Below are 26,323 nucleotides of genomic sequence, written 5' to 3' on the forward strand. Positions count from 1 at the left end.
TCTCTGAACATCTGGATTAATCCAGAGTAGCCACAGGCTGGACAGCCTCAGAAATATTATTTCTCTCCAAACTTTCAGAAAGTCCAGGGTTATAACCTCTGCTTCCTGGAAGGCAGCTGTTCTTGGGGAGCCCATTTAGGCTGGCCACGCCGGCTCTTGCAGCTGAAGGGAGGGCTTAAGGCTTCGTGGAAAAACTGACCATCCTCAGAAGAGTTTGAGGTACCCTCTCCCACCCCTCCCTCCACTCAGGCTCCCAGCAGAGCTGGCCAGACCTCTCCTGAGGATGTTCCGGCAGAAACAAACCTGGTCTTTAAAATTTCAAAATTTCAGGCCATGGTCATTCTAACTACAAAAGAAAGAGTTAAACTGCTCATTGAAATGACAAGAACATCACAATAAAGTTCAAACTGAACCCTCAATTTTTGAAATATACCTTGCCATAGATATACAAACACAGTAGAAGCAGATACAAACATATTTAAAAACAAAAACAAAAACAAAAAACTTTGGCCTATTTTTTCTGAATATTTAGGAGAGGAAAAAAAATGAGGATTAAGCGATCCAAATCCTTGAAGACTCTGGCACCTTTAAGATAAATGTGGACACAAAGATCCCATCTCTAATTGCAGTCCCGTGCATACCTATGAGCTGTTGAAAGTGGCACCTTTGATGGTTGTCTTTGATTTTCTGGGGGGATAAGGATTCTTCTAGGATCCAAACGTACTGCATTTATACCTGATATGAGGGCACAATATCTAATTTCTGATGAAGAATCATCTGTAACAAGCATCCCCAAAGACCTGGGGACCTAAAGACTGAAATCTCTTTCCCCAACCTAAAAATGGCTCCCTGCATCTACTTACTACCTCGTTTCTACCCATGCAGTCTTAAAACTCCAACCCTCAGTCAAAATACTGCATTAGAATCTCTACCTGTTAAAAATCAATTCTTAAGCCTCTGAAATCTGAGTAACTCCCATTGCTCTAGTTTAAATGGACAAAGTGCAGAAGGTGATGGAGAGCAAGAGAGACATAGCCTGAGAGACAGGCCCTGCCTCCTTCCCCTCCCTCCAAGGCTTATGAAATGCCTCAAACCCCAGGGCTCCTTGAATTGGTTTGAGGCTACAGAGTCATTTACTTTTCAACTACCAAAAGTCATGCAAGCTTTTTTGCTTGATTTCCACAAACACAACAGCCCTGGCCCCATATTCACAATGCCTCGAGCAAGCAATATGGCACCCTCTGCAGTAGCTGGGATTAATAGCAGAGAGCATTGTGGTTTTGCTATTAAGTTACTTTCAGCAATTAGTAAATTTATTGTCCTAATTGTTTTCACATGGCTGCTCTATGCACATGTCTTACCTCGAGGATGTCCTTACAGTCTTGCCCCTGTCATCATATTTCAGTGTGATCACTGCCCATCTCTCCAAACTGTCCAACCCCATCAAAAGCTGATTTGCAGTCAGGTCAGCAGGAAGGAGGAGTAAGAGTTCATTCTAAAGTCCATGGCATGTTTGGATAAAACACAGAGAAATTTCGTTTTGGCTCATTGGGGGTCTGAGAGTATACTCGGGGGGAAGGGAATAGCTGCCTGTGGTTAATGCACGGGAAAGTCCAAATTCTCTCCAGCCTCAAAGTTGCTGCCCTTCCAAATCCCAACTCCAACCCCACTTAATCCGCCTATGCAAACAGTCTGGTGGTGGGGGCAGGGATGACTTTCTGGGGCCTGGGAGAACTTTGTTCTAGGCTCTGTGGCTGAGCCAGATTTTGAGGGTGCACAGAATCCAGCCAGACCTCCCTGTAATGGGTAGGGGTGCCTGGGAGTCTTGGCTCACCCGGGGTTCAGGGCCTTGATTCCCTGGCACCCTCTGTCATGGAAAGGTCATTACCCTTAGCACTGCCTTCCTCCAAAAGTGAGGTGGATGGCAGCAGAGTGAGGCTTAGGGTGGGGACCTGACCGGCACATGATGTGTGTAACACTGGTTCCTGGAGCGTACCGACCACCCTCCTGGCTGGTAGGAAGCACCCTTGTAATGGAGACCTGGTTGGCGGGAGCTAGGAGCTGGTGTGACTCCTGTCTTCTCGAGTGTCACCCACTGGGTCCCCAAACTGAAACCCAGATACTAGAATCGTGGCCAGAGCAGCTGCAGCTCAGCATAACAGGTGGAATCAGTGACACAGGGCCCCAGCTTCACGTAGCTTGAGGATACTTGTGTGACTCACCAAGTAAATGGTTCCTATAATCATGCATTCTCATGTTGCTTTAGGAATCAGCTAGAAATCTAGGCAAGAAAGAAGATGGAATGGGGTGGCCCTTTACTTTTCAAAGAGCTTTTATGCATATTAGGGTTATTTTGGTCGCACCACACATTAGGAAAGGAGGGGAAAACTAACCATATATATTATTATATATACATATATAATTTATAAAATATATATATAACCATATGTATGTATAAATCCTAGCTTACCAATTCTGAATAGGGTCCTGGAGCCAGCTTCTTGGGGTTCAAGTCCCATCTTGACCATTCGCTACCTAAGTGGCCTTGGTACCCACTGCCTCAACTTCCTTTTCTTTTTTTTTTTAATAAATTTATTTTTTATTGGTGTTCAATTTGTCAACATACAGAATAACACCCAGCGCTCATCCCGTCAAGTGCCCATCAACTTCTTCTAAAAAATGGCCACAGATCCATGTCATGAGGCCATTGCCACAGTTGCATGCAAATATCCTCACGCACTTATTCTAGTGCCTCGCACATGCCACATGCTCATTAAGTGCTATCATCAAATAATGACATTTACTAAATTACTGCAGAAATCTAAGAATTGCTAGGCAGAGCGGCATCTCTGAGCATCTTGACTAACTCCTCCAACATTCTTTCATGGGTACTTGTTCTTATCATTCCCACCCACTATGTCATTTCTCTACTGTCTGCCCCCCACTCCCCAAACACACACTCAAAGGGAGGCCCCGTGAAAGCAGGGACTGTTTCCTTCACTGTGGCATCCTCTCCCTTCCCTCTTTCCCCAGAGCTGGCACATCGCAAATGCTCAATGAATGTCTGTTGGAGGAAACGGAATGGCAAAGCGCAGAGAATGGAGGAGCAGCTGGTTGCTCTCTTGGCGCTTTCATGGAAATTGGTGTTCCTTCCACCCCAGACGCAGCCCCAGCCCCAGCCCCAGCGCCCGGGTCCCTCGGTGCGCCCGCCCTTGGCGCACGGGGTGGGTGGGTGTTGCAGCCTGCTGGGGTTCTCGCACTCCCCCCGCCAGGCTGGGGCGGGGCAGGGGGGGGACCTCTCCAGGTCGTGCTAATTAATGCGCTGTTTTATGCGCACACATTTGAACCTGAAACGGAGAATGTAAATGAGTTCCCAGCCAGAAGGCAATGCACTTTGCGCGCGCGCTGGCACCGCGGGTTCTGCAGGGGGCAGGACTCCCCGGGCAGCGGGGGTGGGGTGGGTGGGGTGGGGGTGGGGGTGCAGCCTCAGCCCCGCCCGGGCCTGCGGGCTGCGGGAGGCGCGGGCACCCGCAGCCGTAATTCCACTCCGCGCGTCAATTATTCATCCCACGCGGCGCGGCGCTCCCGGGGCCACCTGCGGGCCGCTCGGGGCCCAGCTCCGCGGGCCGCTCGGGCTCACCCCCAGGACGGCGAGGGGCGCCGCGGTGGGTGCTCCAGCTCCCGGCCCCTGCGCGGTCATGAGCCGGTGTGAAGCCTCCCAGCACCGGTGAGTTTGGGGTTGCCCTGGGGCGCCCCCAGCTCAGGCACCTCCTGGAGGCCCCCAACTCAGCGCGGGGCTTCCTTTTAACTCAGGGACATTAAGAAGGGCATCTAGTTCAGGCCAGCTCTGCAGGCTCACAGCACCCGGGGTCCCCCCAAAGTAGGCTGTGATGTCAGAGGGGGCGCCCTGGTAGCCTGTCACAGGAGGGTCAGCTGATCAGAGGACAGACACAAAGGAGTTCAGGAGGCTTTATTTTCATGGTGACATGAAAGAGGTCTGGAAACTCTGTTGTGTGAGGTTTGTTTTCCCAAGGAGAGTGAAGTCAGAATTTTCCAAGCAGAGGGAGGGAGCGTGGGAGTGTGTGAGGTTTGTTAGATGTCTTAGAATGTCTGCAGCTAACTCTCATATGGTGTGCGTATGCCCGCACACACACACACAGAAAGAGAGAATCACAAAAGAGATGTTCATCATCAGACAAAAAATATAATGCAGCCAGCGGATACCAAGATAACCATCACGATGATACTATTAGAAAGAAACCCAAAAAGGGAATAAAGGGGAAAGGACAAAAAATGAGTGGGAAATATCAGAAAGGGAGACAGAACATGGAAGACTCCTAACTCTGGGAAACGAACTAGCGGTGGTGGAAGGGGAGGTGGGCGGGGGGTGGCGGTGACTGGGTGACGGGCACTGAGGGGGGCACTTGACGGGCCGAGCACTGGGTGTTATTCTGTATGTTGGCAAATTGAACACCAGTAAAAAATAAATTTATTATTAAAAAAAAGAAAGAAAGAAACCCAAAGAAAGAGACCTGTGCCCTTGACCAATGCCCCTGATGGATCATTCTCCTGGGCATTTGGGCTGTCTTTTTTCAGATTTTATATAGAAGGTCTTTGCATTTCGTGTTAAATTCTCATTGACGAAACCTTTTGCCACATTGATCACCGGCCCTTCGAGAAGCTGTATAGTGATAAAAATGCTTTCAAAGGAGAGATTAAGGGCACTTCTATTTCTCCACATAAGCCAGCATGCTTCCTGTTCTGAGATAAAGACTCTAGAAAACTCACCCTCCCCTTTTTGCTTTGGCTGCTGGGAAGCTCAGAGCCAAGTTTTTTGCCTGCAACCATAGTAACTTCTTTCAGAATTAGGACTAGGATTAGATTATTTCCTTTTGTTACTTGGCTCTTGTGTTTTCACACACACACACACACACACACACACACACACAAAGCCTTTTCAGTTTTCTTGTACCTGTGATTTTTTTTTTTTTTTGCAAGACCTTTCAAATCATCTTTGAAAAAAATATGGTCAAGGTAAATGTGCAGAGTTTGATACATGGTGAACCTTCAACAAGTCAGAGAGGTGATATTCTTCAGAAGATGGAAAGCTCTGTCTATTGACTTCAGTGTTTTCAGCACCTGCCTGTTCACTTCAGGTTGGCCCTCTCTCCCTAACTGGCACCACCATTTGCTTAAACCAGAAATTTCTTCCTTTCTCAACCCTACCATCCAACCCATTAGCAAAACCTGCCAATTCCATCCACTTCTCTCCTACCCCATGGTCACTGTCCTAGTTAAGGAACATATGACTCAAACTACAGCAATAGCTTCCACTCCTGCTCACGTGCAATCGCTTGCTGCAGGGTGGTGTTTTAAAACCTAAGTTGCATCATGTCCTTAAAATTGTTCAGTGGCTTCCTATCCATTTAGAGTAATGCAGAGCTGCTTATCGCCACTCTGACAAGGTGTGGTCCAATGTCACCTGAGGCACGTCTTCAGTCATTCCCCTCCCACGCACCCTGGCCCACTTTGTGTGGTTTCTGAACTTGGTGTTCTCTTCCCCACCTGTCGCCACACTGACTCTCTTCTCTCCTCTAGCCCTTGATCCCTAGTGCTTCCCCAGAGGCTCTCTTTAATCCCTGCCCCACACCTGTTCATGGCACAAAACGGATAGGATTTCAGAGGGTGATGCTGCCCAGGGTCTACCACCAGTCAACAGTACTCTGTTTATTTTCTTTCAAGAACAAACCAATTTGTATTTAGGTATATTTATATGTATGTGTATAAACACACAGATACTTGTCTGCTAGTTTAATTATTTGTGTCTCCCAGCAAGACCCTTGTCTGATTTATTCACAGACATAAGTTCTCGTCTAGCACAGCGCCTGGAACATAGTAGGTGCTCATTAACTGTCCTTAAAGATTGAATAAATGAATTGAAGCTCATTCTCAGCATCCCTTAAATTGACATCAGTGGCAACAGAGACTCTCTAGCCAACAGTTTGGAGTGAGTCAGAATAAGATGGGTGGCCCCGAATCCACAGTTAGAAGCTTGGGTCATAGCTTCACTGGTCAGGCACAATTAAGAAGCATGTTCTGTTTGGTGGGTGGAACTGGTAGGGATGAGACTGGAATATTCTCAACCTTCAGAGTGGTGCTGGTGATCAGGTGACAGGGCTTCCTGCTGCTTTTATTTCTACGTTTGGGTGTGGGCATCTCCACGGTTATAGGAGGTGGTCCTATAATGTCTTGGTATTGGCTAGGTGACATATGGATAATGAACCTGTCCATGAAGACTGTGGAAATAAATAGGTTTTTAATAGAGGTGGCTTCATTTGGAACCACAGCCTCCTAGTTCTGATGCATGTCTTGTTGGACCGCTGAGAGGCAGCCAAATCTAGCGGCCCAAGTGAGTTGGTGCACAGAGCATGGAGGGAATGTGGCAGTCTCTTTTCTACCTGTAACAACCATCGGGCACCACCACCCTCCAAAATCCTGTCCCTTCCTGCCATGCTGCTTCATGACTCATCCTTCAAGATGTGACAGTGGTAAAACAGTAGCAGTGGTTGCTTTCTTTCTTGCTAAGTTTTTATGACTGCTCCTTGAACCCCATTAACATTTGCCCCAACCATTTAAGCTTGGGGTACAGCTGGGATTCCAGAAAATGATTTGCCATCAGGTTTAATATATCTTTGGATCTATAGTCTAAGTGTTTGATTTTTGTATAACTCTGCCCAACCTACTGTGAAAATTTTCAAACACACAGCAAAAATCAAAGAATACCATGATAAACAACTGGAGACTGTCCCCTTGATCTAGCAATCATTTACATTTTGCCCTATTTGCTTTCTCTTTGCATGAATATAATATATATGTGTATATACACACATCTGTGCTTTGTTTTGCTTATCTATTTAATAGTAAACAATCATGAAACTTCACAATAAATATTTAATTCTTCCAAGGACATTCTCCTGTATATCCACAGTATCGTTGGTAGACCTATTAAAATTAACTTTAATATCATCTATCATCCAGTCGATGTTCAAAATTTTCCTAATGCATCAAAAATTTCTTTTATAGAGAGTTTTGTTTTTATTTCTCTTTTTTTTTTAATTTTTATTTATTTATGATAGTCACAGAGAGAGAGAGAGAGGCAGAGACACAGGCAGAGGGAGAAGCAGGCTCCATGCACCGGGAGCCCGATGTGGGATTCGATCCCGGGTCTCCAGGATCGCGCCCTGGGCCAAAGGCAGGCGCCAAACCGCTGCGCCACCCAGGGATCCCTGTTTTTATTTCTCTTGAACCAAAATCCAGTTAAAGGTCAACATGTTGGTCGTTGTGTCATTTTATCTCTTTTAATCCAGAACAATCTCTCAGCCTTTTTGTTACGGTTTTGACTTTTGAATTGTCCAATCCAGTTGTCTGATATAAAGTCCTGTGTTTCAGATTTGTCCTGGCTCTGGATTTGCTTTGGTTAAGTAGTGTTAATAGCCTTGCTTCAGTATATGAAACTGTGCCTCTGCCAACGATCAATTTCCTCAAGATACGGTACTGTGTGGGTTTATTTATAAACTGTCTACACCTAAAAAGAATTTAAGGCAGTTTACAATAGAATAGGAAACCTGTCGAATAAAAGAAAAATTTTTTACCATGTAGGAGGATGGCAGATGGGATACAGTGGGCAAATATACCATAAACACATATTAATGTGGTTACTATAACTTAACATGAGATTTGAAGGTGAGTTTTCTGGCTGCCAAAGCAAAAAAGAAAAAAAAACCCTAAAAATCATCTTCAGGAAATATGAGCTTTACCCACACTAGATTGCAAAAATAATTTGTCCTATGGAGCATTAGACAAATGACATCAAACAAAATAACGAGTAGCATCTTTAACAGCTTCATCAGTGATTCGGGAACATTCTTCATTGAGCTGTTTCTGTATATACAAGGTCAATGCCAAGGATGCAACATTAAAATGTAATCTGGTGAGGTTGTTTTTTGTTTGTTTGTTTGTTTGTTTGTTTGAATGAGTCCAGTCTAGGTCAGTTGATTTTCTGATGCAAGCAGAGAAGTGGCACACTCTGAGGGTGAATAGACAATAGACCACCTGGCCTTGAGTCTTGTCCTCCTCCTGCTGTTGATGCTGGCCTCACCTGGCCAGGTCCTCAGTAGGAGGCAAGTCCCCACTAGACCTGGGAGGTAGACATAGAGCTAGTGCAAAGCTGGCCCCAGACATGAAGCTGAGAGAACCTGAGGCATGGGCTCCTGAGACTGACAGTCCAGTCCCTCTCTACCCCCATTCCTGTCCCACCACCTCTGTACAAAGGTGACCACAGCTGAAAACTTGCAAGCTATACCAAGATTTCATTTTTTTATTTTTATTTTTTTAAGATTTTATTTATTAATTCATGAGAGACACACAGAGAGAGAGAGAGAGAGGCAGAGGGAGAAGCACATCGCAGGGAGCCCGATGTGGAACTCGATCCTGGGTCTCCAGGACCACGTCCTGGGCCGAAGGCAGGCGCTAAACCGCTGAGCCACCCAGGGATCCCTAGTTTCCTTTTTTTAAAAAAAATATTTATTTTATTCATGAGAGACACATAGAGAGAGGCAGAGACACAGGCAGAGGGAGAAGCAGGCTCCCTGAAAGAAGCCTGATGCAGCACTTGACACCAGGACCCTGGGATCATGACCTGAGCTGAAGGCAAATGCTCAACCACTGAGCCACCCAGGCGTCCCTCTACAATTTTTCTTTCTGCATAAGTGTAGAACCCAAGCTCAGAATGGCACAGCCATGCTGCTTTCCCCCCTCCCCTGGAAAACCCTTAGAGAAGATATAAGAATGAGCATGGATATCCATTCTCTATGAGGAGGACTTGTTTGGTACCACTGTGTCTTGCCTCCACCTCCAGCCACGCCACCAGGGTGGGTTAGCAGCAAAGCATACCCCTTGCAGCCACCCGTTTAGTATGAGCATTTAAACTTTGGAAAGTGTCTGCCAGAAAACCAAAATACAAGTTTTAATTGCATATTATGTAAGACGTCACAGAAATTAAGGGCAATAGAGAAAAGAATCCCCCATGATCTCACCACTCCTGAAAATAAACTAAGCCACTTGCTCATATAGATTTTCCATGAGCCCTCATTCTCTGTCACTGGACCTACTTATTCCCTTCTGCAATAAAACTTGTCATTATCTGTGTATTTATATTTAGACATATACTATATGCACCTATCTATATTCATATTCCTTTCCAGTCTTTAAAATATTTTTCATATTTATAAGCATAATTTGTATGCACTCTTGCACAGTACCTTTTCTCACTTAATTGTGTATCATGTGCTTTTTTCCATTACTGCATGGCCTTTACAAAATCGTTTTTTAAAAGAAATGATTTTTCCATCGGATGGACGTACTGCAGTTTAAAAAAACCACTGTTCTGTTTTTGGACAAAATCTATTGTTTTACGACTCCTTTTCATCCTACATAAATCACACTCCTGTGGCTGTAATTATACAATAAGATCAGGGCTTGCTGCTCCTCTTCCTGGCTTGCGAGGGTTCGGTTTTGCCATTGCTGGAGGGGAAGGCGATGATATTTCCTCTGGTTGTGGCTGGGAAAGACGCAGCCAGCTCATCTAAAGTTGTGTCATGTTATTAAAATGCAAGTGTTGGGGGAGGTGGGAGGACATGGGCTGTAGCATGAGTGAGAACCCAGAGCTGGGTGGCATTGTGAAAATGGAGCACAAGGTGGTGGTGGTAGGCACACTGGAGGCTGCTTGCTCCTGGCGTGGGGTGGCGGGCAGATGTGCCTGCGAAGGAGTCTGTGTACCGACAAGGTGGGATAGTGCTCTGGTGACTCAGCCACCCCGGCCTCTCTCCAGTGCATTTGCACCCAAGGCACACTGGGTACTCATGTGAAAGAGTGACTTGCAGGACCTCTGGGTATCAGCCCCATTGGAAGATGTGGTACTGCAAGCTGTCCGGAAGCCATATGTTTTTATCATCCTGTACTTGTCAAAGAGCTTTGAAATTCGTGATCTTGTTCCGGCTCCCATGGGACTTGTCCTGTGCTTCTCTCATAACTCTTCAGGGTTGACCTTGTGTTTTTTCATATGGAGCCCCCACATCTCCCCCCCCCCAGGACTCTAGGATTCCTAAAAAGCAGGGATTATGTCTTTAAAAGGATTAATTTCCATTAGTGTAACTTCCATTAATGTAATTAAAAAATTTTCATTTCCATTAATAGACTTTTTTTTCTTTAAAAGAATCACTGTACCCCAGTAAACTGAACTCTTGCTCTTTTTCTGTGTTCAGCTCTAGCCCTGGGCTGCAGATGAATGTCAGGTCTCGTCAATTTATTACCGTAGCATTGTTGCTGCCCAAGGTTTGTCTTTGTCTCTGGTTTAGGCTGACCATCGGTATTTTCCCACGTTGGTACAACATACAAATAACCATCATTTTTAAAGGCTCTGTGGGGTGCCTGGATGGCTCAGTTGGTTAAGTGTCTGACTTCTGCTCAGGTCGTGATCTCAGGGTCCTGGGATCGAGCCCCAGTTCAAGCTCCCGGATCAGCAGGGAGCCTGCTTGTCCCTCTGCCCTTCTCCCTACTTGTGCTTTATCTCTCAAATAAATAAAATCTTAAAAACAAAAACAAAAACAAAAAAAAAAAGTCTGCAATAGCCCAGAGACAGCTTTTGCTTAACTCCTTCCCATGCTGAATACAAAGCTGAACCCACAGTTACAAACTATGAGCATCTCAAAACAAGCCGCAGTGCAGGAGGGTCAAGTGGGTAGTGTCCCGTCTCAACGATCTGGTACTAAGAGATGAACTGCACTGGCAGGAGGACAGACCCTTCCCCAGGCTGACTAGCCCCATCCCTCTCTGTCCAGCTGGACTCTGGCGCCCCCAGTTCTTCCTTCCCACACTTGCTGAGGGAAGGTGCAGCCAGATGTGCCGTCCCGCCTGAGCTAAGCCCTGCTCGATTTCCGACCAGCCCCCTGAATGTATTTTCTGTACAGTTGGTTGCTATGCTCTGGAATTTCAGACCACGCTGAATTTCCTTGTTTTATGGCTTGGAATTTCAGGAGCAGCACCACAGATGTTAAATGTGTGAGTCTCTTGGTGCTAGTAAAATAAACCTTAATCAAACAGGGGTGTCGTGACTCGCAGGGTTAGATAGCCCTTAATACATTATGTCAATCACCAATACAGATGTTGCAAGTTGAGTCATTTGGTAGCATAGTAACTTTATACGGTCAGAGAGCCAGCTGTGAATATTTAAGGGGGGAAAAGTCCTTTTCTTATTTCTCTGCAAATATATTTCCGATCAGAACTTAAATATTTTCTTTAGTCAAAAATACTGATTTCTCTCTCTCTCTCACCATATTCTCCAGAGACGCCCATACTATCCTTCTGTTTCACAACTCCCGCAAACAAGCCTTTGTATCAGAGCTCTTGTGAGACTAGGTTAGAGCCTTGCTCTAGGAATAAATTCGGAGCACATTTTTTAAGGCTAGCATTCTATCCTCCCAGGTGTAAGTCCTCCCCCTCCCTTTGTGTGAAGTAATAGTATTTCCTGAGGGCTCAGAAAATCCCCAGTACTAGGATGGGGACACTGAGGTTGGCTTATGTCAAGATCACGTGGTGGCTCCTGGGCAGAACTTGACTCCTAACCCAACTGCTAGTGTGTTACGCTCAAGTGACGTACCAGAGCATCCTCTTTGCAGAGAAAATGGCTTTTGCGGTTGGGCATATGATTTTTTTTTATAAAAAGCATTTTAATGTAGTTTTCATAGCTGCCAGGAAAACCCAAAGGCAACAATGACTTCTCCATGAATTATTTTACGTACTTCTTCCTGTACCTATAAACAAAAAGACCACGAGAAACCCACATTTCCTCATTTGTAAAATAAGGGAATTGGACCTGGTGAACTTTAGGTTTTATGGATCAGGAATTCTGTTTCTCCAGCATCCATTTGACTTTGAAATCCCAAACCTAGATGTAGTCAGACATATTGCAATATTCTTAAGTGCCATGGGTTATAATGAAAAGTAAATAGATTATTAGTTACATTTAATATATATATATATTCTATTACATTTGTAATACAGAATATATTTTCCTTAATTAAAGAAAAAGTCCACATTACAGGAAAAAAAAACACTGAAGGCCACCCTGTCCCTCACCCCCAATTAACACCCTCCTGCCCCTCCTAAAGACTATAGTTGGTTTGGGAAATATATATAATACAGACCTTTAAAAATGCATTTATCAGTACCCATTCCTATATATATATATATTTAAATAAAATATATGTAGATAATAATAATATATTGTTTTTAGTGGTTTTTAAAAAATGTTACTTTTTCATATCTTGTTTTCTTGGTCAACAGTCTGTCTTGGAGATCTTTCTGTTCACTTATAGGGATGTACCCCTTATTTCTGTACTGGGTTATTGGAAGATTTGTTTCTGGCCTCCCTCCTCTGGGCTTCTTTGCCTCCACCAGGTACATCTAAAGCATAACCTCCTCCACTACTCCCTCTGTTTGAAATATCGCCTCCTTTCTAGCTGTTTATTCTGCAGACCCCTATCAGCTATCCTCCATGCCCGGAGTGGGGTGGGGGGCAGTGAGAGCAGGGGGAGGAGTAGAGGGGAAGAGAGAGGGAAAGATTCTCAAGCAGACTCTGCACTGAGCATGGGGGCCCACAAGCTCATCCACAACTCTGAGATCACCACCTAAGCCAAAACCAAGAGTCAGATGAGCCTCCCAGGCACCCCTCATTTACATCTTTTTGATCATATGGCCTTCCCTTAATTATAAATATAATTAACCTAACCCTAACCTAGTATTTTTTCTACAGTTATCTCTTCTACCAGACTATCTCTGTGAAGATGGGGACTATGTCTATGTTTATTGATCTACTCCACACCCATGCTCAATGTCTGGCACATCATAGGTGCTCAGTAAAGCGTGGCTGGCCTGCTTGAGATGGGGCAAAGGAGCTTGTCAGAAGAAATTACTGTACAAAAATGAAGGCAGACATAAGGCAGCTTTGCTGTAGAGCAGCATGTAGCTGGGACCCCCGTGTCGGGGGTGATTGCCCCAGAGCTTCCCTCAGGACACTTTTTCATTAGGAAGACTCAAGGCTGCTTTTTTGTTTGCAGAGCACAGTCTGTGAATGAAAAGGAATCTGCAAACCAGCTTCCCACAGTGCTTCTGTTCCTGTTAAAAATAAACCTAACTCTATCTATGAGGGTTTGTGTTTTTTTTTAAATAAAGAAAATACTCCACATCCCTTCCAAACCTGCCTTTGAGCAATAGTCTATGATGCAGAGACTTAATCTTTAACTGAGATGGAGGGTGAAGCATAAACCAATCATGGAAATGCCAACCTTTTTAATAGTCCTATTAAAATCCACCTCTCTGCGAGTTGGCCACTCAGGTATCTATTTTGCGGGATCATTGGGAGAGGGACAGATTTAGTAGGCACGCAAACTTGACCTTAACATAATGTACTAACTGTATGTTAGGACTTTGCTCTGTATAAACCATTTCCTTGATACATTTATTTGTTGGGTAATGCTAATTTTTTAGACTAACAAATACAAATAAAAGATGAAAACATAGAAAAGTTTCCATAGCGGTTCATTCCTCTGAACCTCACACAGGTTTCCAAGGCAGACTGTGATTAGAAGGGCACATAAATGGGATAAGAATTGGATTTCTCACCTGCAGGGGAGGTGGGGATTACATTAAGAAATAAAGCAAGCTGTGCGTTCTCTCCGTGTTAGAAATTGCTGGTAAATATAAGTACAGTTCAAGGGAAGTTTTGTTTTGTTCTGTTTGGATTTTTTTTTTGATTGAAGCAAACCCTTTGTATAAAAAGATACATCCTTTCAAACATGATTAATATGTCTTGCTTGTAGCTTTCTGCTCAAATTATTTGTAATTCTAGTGAGGAGGAAGCATTTCTTTCTAGCCAAAACAGCTGTCTGGATGAATACAAATGAGTTTATAAAAGGCTTGAGTTACTAACGGGGTAAACTCACAGGCAGGTGACCTTCTTTGTTTAAGTTCTATGGCTGAACACTGTCGGGTGCAGCCTGGCTTGCATTCTTCTTGGGCTCGGTGGATGGAGGGCCACGGCAAGGTTGCAGCTCACTCTGTAACAGATTCTGTCTGTGGTATAGAGGAGGGAGAGGAGGAAGGAAGCAATTTCAGACCCTTCTGCAGCTTCCAGAACCTTCTGCTGCCTCCAACATGCAAATTATTTCATTGAGCAAAACTGATTTGCCAGTAGCCAGCCTGGAGCCCAGCAAATCACCCATCTTTAGGACAAGAACAGATGCCCCTATATGGATGGGACAGCTCAATGGACCCACACTCTTTGGGATTGATTCATGGGGAAAGGACCTCAGCCCAGCTCCATAGTGCTGCCCTCCTGTGAGAATCAGACAGGAAGAGACTTACAGCTCAGCAAGGAGAGCAGAAACTGGGAAGTAGCTGAGTTACCTTCTTTCAAAGACAAGAGACATTGGAATGTTCCAGCAACTCTTTTCTGTTCCAGAAAGAAGAGTTGCCTAGCACTTTGGCTTCCCCAGTGCAGAGAGGTTAGAAGCTTGAAATCAGATATGTGGGTTCAAATCCCACCTAGACTGTGGGACCTGGGAAAGCTATTACACCTCCCCAGTCTCACCTGTCCTCCCTGGAAATGGATGATGATAACAGTACCTGTCCCAAAGGACACCCAGCTCAAAGAAGTGATTTAAGTAGGGCATACTCTTACCACACTGCCTGGCACATGGTAAGAGTTGAAGAAACATTAGCTTTAATTGAACATACTTTATTGATAATGTTATAATTATTACTTACTCATCTTTGACAATAATTAAAAGGAGTGTTAGTTTAAAAAATTAACTTCAAGGGTGAGATCAAACAGAAAAGCTAAAAATCAAGGATGACAACATTGTGTCAAACATTGGGGAGTGATAACTAATATTTTAAAAATAAAAATTCTAAAGCAAGGTTGAACAAGGATTCAGTGTGTTTGAGTCAGTCCGGATGATCCAATTGGACTCTTTTCCATTAATTTTCATCACCCCAGCTCTGCATCATACTGGTGTTTGGAAAAAGGACATCCTAAGTCATGGACTGAAACCGGGTGTCTAAAGTCCCCTACTCAAACCTGAGCTTAAATATCTGAAGCAGAAAAAACAAGCTTTTCTTTCCCTCTAAGTAACAGAAAATAAACAACAAGAAATAAAAATTAGGCAATTATATTTAGTTGTCCTGTGAATGCCTTAACATTGATGGTTCCTTTTCCTGCCAAACTCGGTGAACTGTTGTTTTTCCTATTTTCTCCCTAGAGAGTTAAGAAATTATTGCATGATAAGTCATTTATCTTTAGTGCAGGTACAACAAGGCTATAACCACATATTACCCAAAATGGGGAATTCACATCACATTATTTTCCATTGGTGAGTAATGGACGGGAAATGGGAAATGTCACTACAAGGCTGGCTGGCCATCTGGCCAAAGCCGCTCTATGAATACAGCAGCTGATCTACGTGGAAATATTAAAGCAACAAAGTCTGAATCTGTTTTGCTTCTCCAGGGAACCTCAGTTCATGCATGGAAGGAAGGCAATAAAGTCCAATTATTCTAGACGGGGCTACACAAGGCATATGAAAATTATCTCATGTAGGGTAACTCTAAAGCTAAGTATTTTTTAAAATAGCCATCAGTCACTCCGGGTAACAAAATCAAACAAACTGATCAATCTCTGAGGAACTACCCATTAATCAAAAGATGGTGGTGAGATGTTGGCAATTTTTCATTATTCCACGTGTAATATTTTAAATCTGACATGCTGACAAGGTGGTCCAAAAATATGAAATTATCACGTCCAAAAGGAAGGACAGTTAATGGTGTTGGTCCATTTGTGCCATGGATCCCCACTTTTCCCCCTTTAAAGTGTTGCTTTCTTCTTATTTGGAGTGCACAGTTCTTATTGTTGACAGTGACAATAGCAGGAGGCTCTTATTGGGTGCATGACCAAAACTCTGGGGAAACCAGCGCTTCTCCAGTGGTCCTCAGAGCTGAGGTTTCACCCATTAAAATCCCATCTCAGGAGTAGGCATATTGGCCCCACCATACAGAGAAGGGGCCTGTCTCTGCTGAGATTCTCACACACAACAGATGGCAGACCTTAGTAGAAAGATGGATGGTGCCACTCAGCAGGTGATGGAAGGTTAGTTATCATTAAACTGGAGGGAAATTTGTCTCAGGTATTATTGCCCGAGCCAACCTCATGAGTGTGAAGAGCTGGTAGTTGCCTGGCAGGATGTTAGTTTATTTGAATGAATACGTTTAAAAAAAAAAAAAGTCCATCTGTTTTTTATTTTCTCTACCTCAGCGAAAACACAAATATCCCAACAGGTCCTACTGGACTGACTCTCAGTTCTCTGAGTCTTTGGTTGAGTCAGTTCATTCCTCTGGGTTCAGCTTTACCATCTGTAAAATGAAAATGCCAAACACTAGGTCAGGGATTGACAAACCATGATCTGTGGGCCAGACCTGGCCCTCTGCCTGTTTTTATAAATAAAGCTTTATTGGGACTCAACCATGCCGTTCACTTCCTCTTTGTCATGGCTACTTTCACACTATAACAGCAGAGTTGAACAGTTGTGACAGAGACTAGATGGCCAGCAAAACCTAAAATATTTACTGTCTGGCCCATTACAGTAAATGTTTACCGACTCATGGACTAGGTGATCCTTCTGTAAGTTCCTTCCAACTCTGAAATCTATGATTCTGGGAAGAAGGAAAGAATATAAGGCTTTTGGGTGCCTGAGGAGAAGGACGGCACTGATGGAGAAAAGGTCAGAAGGGAGAGGCTGAATTGGCCAAAATAGAGGTAACTTTTCCCCTCGTGATATGCTTCCCTCTGGCCCAGAGGCCATGCTTTGGGAGCCCACAGTGGAAGTGTAGTGTGCCAGGCGAGGGGCTCCAGCTCATGTTTTAAAGATGCAATAACCCTTTAGCAGCAGACAATCCTCCATAAGGCAAGTGATGGTACCTATGGCTCCTCAGCACCATTTTGAAAGTCTGACCTTCCACATGCAGGACAGCGGTGTAGCTGGTGGGTCAGATCTTCTCCACAGGGCTTCACCAGGCAGCACCCGATGCTGCCCAGAGGGCATCTTGCTCCGAACATCTCACGTGTGGCCGTCCTTCATTCCCCTGGTCAGAAAGTCACCATGTGAAGCCTCTGCCCAGTTTCCAAAGCTCCCCTTAGCCAGGCCCCTGATCCCTCCAGCCCCATGCAGTTTCCTCTGTGGTCACCGGCATTCCCTATCTTGGCCTGCGGGCTTCTCACCATCCTCTTACTCCCTCCCTAATCACCATGCTGCTCCCCAGCACCAGAACCTTCTCGTTCTCCCTGCTGTTAGCCTCAAAGACTTCATCTCTCAAGACACAGCACACGGTTCACCTCCTTCCACACATTCCAGCAGACTGACATCTTCTCATTCTGTGCTCTTCAGTTCTGGCTCCATGCATGACTACACTTTCTTGACCATAGGGTCTCTGTCTTATATTTCTCTTGAGGTCACAGGATTGGGCCTTGACTAGGAAGTCAATGTGTAATTGATTGTTGAGTGGTCTGGCCAACCCTGCCTTTATTCTCCACGGGACGTAATTGGCTGGCATATTTCACAGAGCATCTGCGTGCAGGTGGAGGGTCTGCTCAGCTGTGTAAAGGTCCACAGAGCAGCTTCCATGGGCATCAGGAGAAGAAAGGCTCCCAGAGAGCCCAGAATTCCGAAGGTGAGAGTCACGGTGGCCCAGCAGTGGAAGGAGGGCCACGCAGAAAGCACTTTGCATCTGTGCATTGCATCCCAGCCTGCACCCAGAATGACCTGAGAGAAGATGTGCATCTCTGGACCCTCACTCACCCTGGTCTCAGTGCCAGTACCACTGTATACCATGGCCTGGTGCTGAGGGCATAGGGCAGGATATATCTACATGGGCCCTGTTTCTCCTAACAAGTGCCTGCTGGTCCTACTGGAAAGTGGCTGTGTCTGAATGTAACATTTGAACACCAAATGGCTGCATTTGCCTTAGTGGGCCCACATCCAACTGTGTCCAGATATATAATCCTGGCTATCGCATGGCACCCATACTGACCATTCTCCTGGGTCATGAGAAGGTCCACCAGGGTCATGTGAAGCCTCGTCTGCAGGGAGGGGAGCCTAATTTTTCAGTGTAACTGACTCCCTGTTTCCCTCATGCAGGTTAAAATTCAGGACAGATGAACGTGGCCAGCCACCCACCCTGCTGCAGGAGATGAATCTACAAGACAGTTTCTTGTGCTTGTAGAGGGCAGTCAGGCCTGGCACTGAGGTCACATGTCTCCTCATTCTGTAACGTTACTGCTCCATTGTCAGTCATATAGGATGGGGCCTAATCCACTTTCCACCTAAGTGGGAAAATTCCCAAATCCAGAGTTTAAGGCCTGAGTGCAATTCCTTGTTTGCAAAAGTTTAGGTGAATACAGATCATCTCAACAATTTAGCCTGTCCCATTTGTCACACGCACACCCCATTTATTTGTATCCAAATGAAATTTCAAGAGAAGGATCAGTGTTTTCTGGAACCTGGGACAGCCATGACATGATGGGCAGGAAACCAACCCCTTTGAAGCGGTCTGTTTGTTCTGTACAATTAGAGAGACAAATAACACACAAAAGGTGACAGAGCCTGTAGCCCTCTGTCTCTGGGACTTCTGGGTATACTCAGGCTCATTCCCTGCTCCCTGTAGCCAGGAGGGTAGAAGCATGGGCTAAGGACAGTGTCCATTCAGGACAGTGAGTGTTTCTGGACAGAATGGGAATGGTCCAGCTGAATGCCCTGGCTGGTCGCAGGCTATGTATCTGTGATGATATGGATGTCCGCCTCCCTCTGTGCCAACCATCTCAACCTCTCCCCTTCCCTTACCAAATTCCTTCTGCTCCCAGAAAACACCATGCATCAACACTAGGTTTCCATGGCTGGTCTATGGCCATGCTACCCTGAACGCGCCCGATCTAGTCTAATCTCAGAGGCTAAGCGGGGTTGGGCCTGGTTAGTACTTGGATGGGAGGTTTCTGTGGCTGGCCAGTGTCAGGGCAGTGGAGGCACAGTGCATGACCTTGTCACTAAGACAGACACACTGCTTGTGGAGGACCCAGCAGATGATTGACACAGGATGGGAAGAAGTTGTCTCTGGTAAAAGCTTCACTCCTCTTGAACTTACCTTGAGCACAAAGGCCAAAGTTTGGGAAAGAGAGAAATGTCAATACTTCCCTTCCAATTTGAAATTGTGGTTTGTAATTTATGTGTTGAACTCTGGGGACAGAAGCATCTTCTTGCACTGTTCTCGGGTTACCCTCCCCCGCGCATCTGCATCCTGTTCTCTGAAAAGACGCCATATATCACATTGTCCTCCAGATGCTGTTGCATGGAGTTTGTGAGAATGGAGGCAGCCGGAATGGGCAGGGCTGTCCTCCTGTCTCCAGAGGGGCTAGGGTAGGAGCCAGGAGAGCTCTGGGCTCTGGTCGTCAGGCCTTTGCAGGGCTTGGGGCAGGAATGTTTGCAAAACCCTCGCCCATCCTGGGGAGCTCTCAGTGCCTCCCCAAATTAACAAGTGAAGACAAGGAAAGATATGTGTGCCAAGTCAGGATGCACAATTTGGGTTTGAGTCTCTCCCCTGTGGTTCTGATGTTTTATTTAAAGACAGGCTCCAAGCCCACCAGGGTGATTATATATATTCTCACATAAAGTGGGGTCTGGAATTGGGGAAAGAAAGGCCAGATTGGCTGAGTGTGGGGTGTGGCTGCCTTGATTATATTGGACATGAAAAGAAGATGGATTATATAATAAGCATAGGTGCCAGTGAGCCTGCCACTTTCTCAGTTTGGGCATCAGTTTAATCCATAATGAGGGGTGCAAAGATTCTGCTGGGAGGACCAGGTCTTTATTTTTAAAGTTATGACATGAATAAATTTCCTATAATGATTTGATATACGAGTTTTTTTTATTTTTTTAAATTTTTTTTAATTTTTATTTATGATAGTCACACAGAGCACAGAGAGAGAGAGAGAGTCAGAGACACAGGCAGAGGGAGAAGCAGGCTCCATGCACCGGGAGCCCGACATGGGACACGATCCTGGGTCTCCAGGATCGTGCCCTGGGCCAAAGGCAGGCGCCAAACCGCTGCGCCACCCAGGGTTCCCCCGAGTTTTTTTTAGATGAGATTTTGCTGTTGATATAAAATTCCAATGCCTACAGGCATAATACTGGCCACTGGCCTTCATGCATAAGACACTAAATATTCTCCATGATTTTTAGTTGGGAAATCATGACAATGCTGCCATTTCCATTGAGAAGCAAGGAGTGGGGATGGGGAAGAGAAATACATTCCTGAATCCTTACCCTGTTGCTCCCCATCTCTGGCATTGCCCAGCCCAGCAGTATCTCTGCAGCAGAGGCATTTTGCTCTCCTGCCTGCATTCCAACCCCCACCCCCAGCAGTGACCACCAGCTTTGGGGCTCTCTCCATTGGTTGCAAGACATCTGCCCACACAGATGCACCTCTGATGCGTGGAATATTATTTCCCTGGCCAAAAAAATTCCAAGCCATCTACAGGACTCAATTTCAGGATTTTCTTGGAATGTTGTGAAAATCTGTGTCTTTGCCATGGGAACATTCAGAAGTAGAGGTTTGTGTGGCTCTAGTTACAAGATGGTATGTCTGAGGCTGTTTTTCCGTATTAGATATTCGGCAGGTCCCTAAACTCTCCTTCTGCCGAGCATCAGGAAGCCCCGGGAGAGGACGAAACCACCTTTAGAAATGTTTCCATCCACTCCCTACCTTTTTTCTCCTTCCTCCCCTCTGTGCCCCTGCTCTGGAACCAGCAAGGGCCATGTGATTCCAGGCTTCTCCCAAGCAAGCCAATGGTAGCTCAGCTGCTGCCAACAGCCTGTTGGAATGCCTGCTGGTTTAAGAAGAGACTTATCTTTACAGACCAGCTCTACTTCAGACATTTCGTGGTCATAGCCAAGTTTTTAAATCTTTGACTTTCAGCGATTAAAAAAAAAAAAAAAAAAAAAAAGGATTTTTTTTCCCTCCCTTTCTGAAATGACAGCTTTTCGAGCAAGTCTGGCCATCCCCCAAGCCACGGTCACTCCGGGCTGCCTGCTCTGTGTGGCTCAGGAATTGAAGTGTGCAGCTGCCCAGGCTGCAGTGCCCAGCCTTCCATCGTGGCCCATGAGAGCCACTCTGCAGAACAGCGAGGCTGCTCCACGGGGAGAGGTAAAAGGAGGGCACGCTAGCTACTAGCTCCCTCCTGCCAGGCGTCTAATGAAAGTGGATGACTTCTTTTCTATTCTCATGCACAAATTGCTGGAGGGTGGGGTTTCACAGGCCTCAGAAAGAGATGTTCTATGTAGGGTCTTTGTGGCTTCTGGTAGATTGATAGAAGTATGGAGTCTGCATCTGTGGTGGGTGGAATTGTGCCCCCCCCCAAGGATGCTCAAATCTTAATCACTGATAGCTGTGAATGTGGCTTTGTTTGGAAGTAGGGTTTTTTTTTGCAGATGTAATGGAGTTGAGATGAGGTAATAACTGAGTATTAGGATTAGGATTAGAGTGGGCCCTAATCCATTGACTGGCATCCTTATAAGGAGAGGGAAATTTGCACACACAGACACACAGAGGGAAGATGGCCATATAAAGACGGACTCGGAATGGAGTGTTGTGTCACAAGCCAAGGAGTGCCAGGGATTACAGATGAGCATGACAAGCCCCAGAAGAGGCAAGAATGGGCCCTCTCTGAGAGGCTTTAGAAGGAGTATGGCCCTACCAACACCTTGATTTCAGACCAGCAGCCTCCAGCACTGTGAGAGTACACTTCCATTGTTTAAGCCACTTAGTTTGTGGTGATTGTTACAGCAGCTCCAGGATTCTGAAACATTATCTCTGATGGCTGTGGCTCTTGCGTTGAATCACATGTCCTCCTGTTGACTCTGTCCTCCGTGAATTCTCTCTTGGGAAAGCTCCGAACTGAGTGGTAGGAAGCAATGGAGAAGCCACTCTGGCCAATGGCATCAACATCAGCCGGTTTCCTTCCCTGGGAGCAGGAAAGGCTGTCTGGATAAAAGGTTTCTGTTGTAGTAAAGGAGGAGATGAGGAGATGAGAACAGATGTAACAGATTTCCACATTTTACTTTCTGAAGAGTTGCACAGTTTGAATCCAGTGCCCATCTGCAAGTAAAATTCCTTCTTGTTCAGGGAGGTCAGATTTTATTCTATTAAAGCCTTCAAGTAATTGGATGAGGCCCATCCATATTATGTAGCATAAATCTGCTTTACTCAAAGTTCAAAGACTAACGTTTGATCAAATATCCAGTCACTGTGGCCAATCATGTCAACACGTAAGATTATCCATCACAGTGACTATCTGGTTTACCAATGCATATGCCATAGATGTTTAGGGGCAGAACAATTCTATGCAGGTGTTTAAAATCCGGAGTCTCTACCCACATTACACCCATGGTATCACCATTATTATAATAACAAAAGTTGTGTCCACATGCTTCTGGATATCTCATTGGGGGGGTCTGGTTCTACCCAAGCTCGAGAACCACTGATCCAGATTTACTGCCTCTGCAGTAAAGTTCCCCCATGCTAGCAACATCAAGATTATTGGTGGGCTTCTCAGGTCCTCATATTCAAACTTTACTTGATATAGTCATTGTCTAATCCCGGAGTTGGCAAACTTGTTCTGTAAAGGACCAGATAGTAAATATTTTAGGCTTTGGGATGACATGGTCTCTGTCACACCTACTCAACTCTGCAGTGGCAGGACAAAACCAGCAAGGACAATACAAAAATGAATGAATGTGACTGTGTCCCAATAAAACTTTATTTGTGGACACTAAAATTTGAATTCCATATATTTCTTCATGTGTCATGAAATATTATTCTATTGATGCTTTCCAACCATTTAAAATATATAAACCATTTCTATATTGTAGGCATTTCGAATTGAACTCTCTTACTTTTCATCCCCCACAAGTTTATTATGTGCTCAGCTAATAATTGAACAAAGGCTTCCATGAATGTTTATCAAATTGAACCAAGTGAGATTTAAGCAAATACAGTGCTTTTCAAACTTCTCTCAGCAGAAACTCTTTGGAATTCAAATCTTATAGAAATCCTGTTCGAAAGAAACATAGTATTTTATTAGTAAAATTTTATTTTATGAGTTCAAATGGGTAGATAACATTTGTAGGGTTTGATGAATATGATACTCAAGGGAAAGTTCCATATGGCTGTTAAGATGCTCTTTGATTAAACTGCCCAATGCTTGGAAGAAGAGAGAGAGGAGTTTCTGTTCCAAAGCAGAACACTAACAATACCTAATAGTAGTTGATATTCTTATTTATAAATATAAGAGCTACATATGATGCATCAGAAACTTAAATATGTGACAGATATAATATTGTGATTGGCATATCACAGGTGTTTTTATACAACTGGCTCTGCTGCTGTGACTAGAGCAGGTCACAGCTATGCTCCCACAATTTTATCTGAGTGGAGAAGAGTTAAGTCTGCATTTCTAAAAGATTAGTGCAGGAGATACAAACTTCCTAACCACTGGCATATTTGTAATAAAAGCGAACTCCCTCAGAGAAATGCCGGGAGAAGCCTGATTCCAGAGGGCACAAAGAGAAGGCAAGAAGGAAGCCCAATTTAACACACAGATGGTCCCCAACGTATAAACAGTATATTTTCAAGTATCTGAATGCTGCTGCTGTTTTTATTCAATTATTAGAATTCTTTTAATTTTTAAAATTGCAGTAAAATATATGTAACATAAAATTTACCATGTTAACCATTTTTTTAAGTGCAGAATTCAGTGACACTGAGTACATTCATACTGTTGTGCAACCATCACCACCATCTATATCAGGACTCTTTCACTGTACCAAACAGAAACCCTTTCCCCATTAAACACTAACTCCCTACTCCTCCCTCTCCAGCTCCTGGCAGTCACTATTTCATGTTCTATCTCTATTAATTTGACCCCTCTGAATGCCTCATATATGTGGAATCATGCAGTTTGTCCTCTTGAGGCCCAGTTCTTGTAATATTTCGAGGTTTTCCCATGTATCAGAACTTTATTCCTTTTAAGACTCAATAGTGTTTTATTGTATGTGTTTATACAGATTTTGTTTATCCGTTCATCCATCCTTGGATATCTGAGTTGTTCCTACCTTTTGGCTATTATGGATAACGCTACTGTGAACATGGGAATACGAATGTCTGTCTGAATACCTGCTTTCAATTTGGGGGGTATACATTTAGGAGTGGAATTGTTGGGTCACATGATAGTAATTCTATGTTTAATTTTTTGAGGAATCTCCATGGCATTTCCCAAAGAGGCTGCACCACTTTGCATTCCCTCCCAGTAATGCCCAAGGGTTCCACTTTCTCTACATCCTCAGCAACAGTTATTGGGTTTTTTTCTTTTAGATATATTATATATATAATTATATACATGATAGCTATCCTACTAGGAGGGGAGTGGGAAAATGTTTTAATGAGATTGGCATTGAGCTTTTGGGGCTGCCGGGGCACAGTCACGTCATTTTAGAGTTCCACAGAGCAGTGTGAAAGCAGGGGGCTGGGTTTTTTACCATCCCCCCTCAGAGTTTGTGATTTAACAGTAAGCCTTCCTTGACTTCACTCCAAGAAGTGAGCAGGGTGATTGATTTCAAGCTGGAGGTGAGACTGGGAAAAGAAACAGATACCTCCAGGTCTGGTGTTCAGAGCCCAAGTCGAAACTAGCCACCCCCCCGGGTGGGTGTTTAGGACTAGAAATCATCCTTCTCTTTCTCTCTTTGTCTCTGTCTCTCAAGCAACCACAATAAGTAAGACTTCATTTCCCTGCCCTCCCTTCAGGGGCCCAGCCTCAATACACTGCAAGGAATTATCCTAGTTTAAAACATTTTAAGTCAATAGCAGTTTGGGCGCTGGATTTTAATGCAGGTAGACCCCTCTACAAACCAGTCAAGACCATCATCACTTCCAGGGATTCTGGGAACACCTGCAGTTGGCCAACTCCCACCCTTTCCTGCCTCTTCCCCAGTGTCCACTGATGTGAGCCCTGCCCAGCCTGCTTGACCCCACTGCTGCCTGGCCTAGGCTCTGCAAAGCTGCAGTCCTGTGCAGGGCAGCCACTGTCCCAACCCCACACTCACTCCCACCCTTTGGTGAGATGGCTCTTTTTGGCCTCCCAAGTGCCACTCCTGCCTCTGTTAGGAACTTGTATCAAACACCCCAGGGGCAGACCGTGGAGCTACTTGTCTGGTATCCTCCCAACTCACACTTGTAGCTCACACACTGACAAGCCAGGGGAATGTGTCTCTCTGTCTCCTCCCAAAGGGTTCATGACCCCTTCTCCATTCTGGAGTATGTTCTAGTGCCCAGGAGCCATGGTGCTGAGGACCCAAAGGTCCCCTCAGATGTGCCCAAGGGGCTTGAGGTTTCAGACAGGACTCCTGCTGACTAATATGTCCATCAGGCTGCACTGGGCTGTAAGTAACTGATAATCCCACCTCAACAACAAGAAAAACGTGTTCTCTCACTGGAGCAGAAGTCCTGAGGCAGAGCAGCTCTGGGTCAGCTGATTCAGTGGCTCAATAATGTTTCCAAGGACTCAGGTTTCTCCATCTTTCTACCAGCATTTTCAGTGTCTGGCTCGGTCCCTGGGGTAGCTCCCTAGGGCACAAGGTGGCTGCCACCTGCCAATATTCACATCACCTCCCTGCAGAGGAATGGAACCTCCATTATTTTGTCTTTTTCAGGTATCTCTGGAGACATGCACCCATTCCTGAGCAAAGCATGACTCTGAAGACAAGGAGAAGGGGTGGGGGGCAGGTGCAGAGTTTACAAGACCACCACATTAACCTTTGGGGTCACCCCTTGGTGTTTATCATGTACTTGCTGTTATACTTTCACTCTTTTCCTTCTTTACATGAGAAGTATATATTTTTTGTTCTAAATAATTTACTCAATTCAGAAGTATGTGGAGGAGAAATAAGAAAATTGTCTTTCACTGCCTTCCCCCAATCCCGTTTCCCTCCCCAGAAGGAACTTCTGTCTATTTTGGTGTGTCCTCTTCCTAACTCCTTTATGCATTTGCATATAAACATATGTTCATACACACATAGGTGCTTTCCTTTCATTTTTAAAATAGATGGTATCT

The 26,323-nt window shown here is 44.9% G+C and overlaps 1 protein-coding gene across 2 annotated transcripts in view; it reads left to right on the forward strand.

Moving 5' to 3' along the window:
* Positions 1-3,534: 3,534 nt before the first annotated feature.
* The window catches only part of CLDN14 (claudin 14), a 59,876-nt gene continuing 37,087 nt past the window's right edge, over positions 3,535-26,323 (forward strand). For both annotated transcript variants that reach the window (XR_005984703.1, XM_041734729.1), the window contains exon 1: positions 3,535-3,727. The gene's annotated coding sequence lies outside the window, so the exon portion shown is untranslated. The remainder of the gene's footprint in view (positions 3,728-26,323) is intronic.

The sequence above is a fragment of the Vulpes lagopus genome, chromosome 20 (assembly GCF_018345385.1).
Source record: "Vulpes lagopus strain Blue_001 chromosome 20, ASM1834538v1, whole genome shotgun sequence".
In the NCBI taxonomy this organism is placed as follows: Eukaryota; Metazoa; Chordata; class Mammalia; order Carnivora; family Canidae; genus Vulpes; species Vulpes lagopus.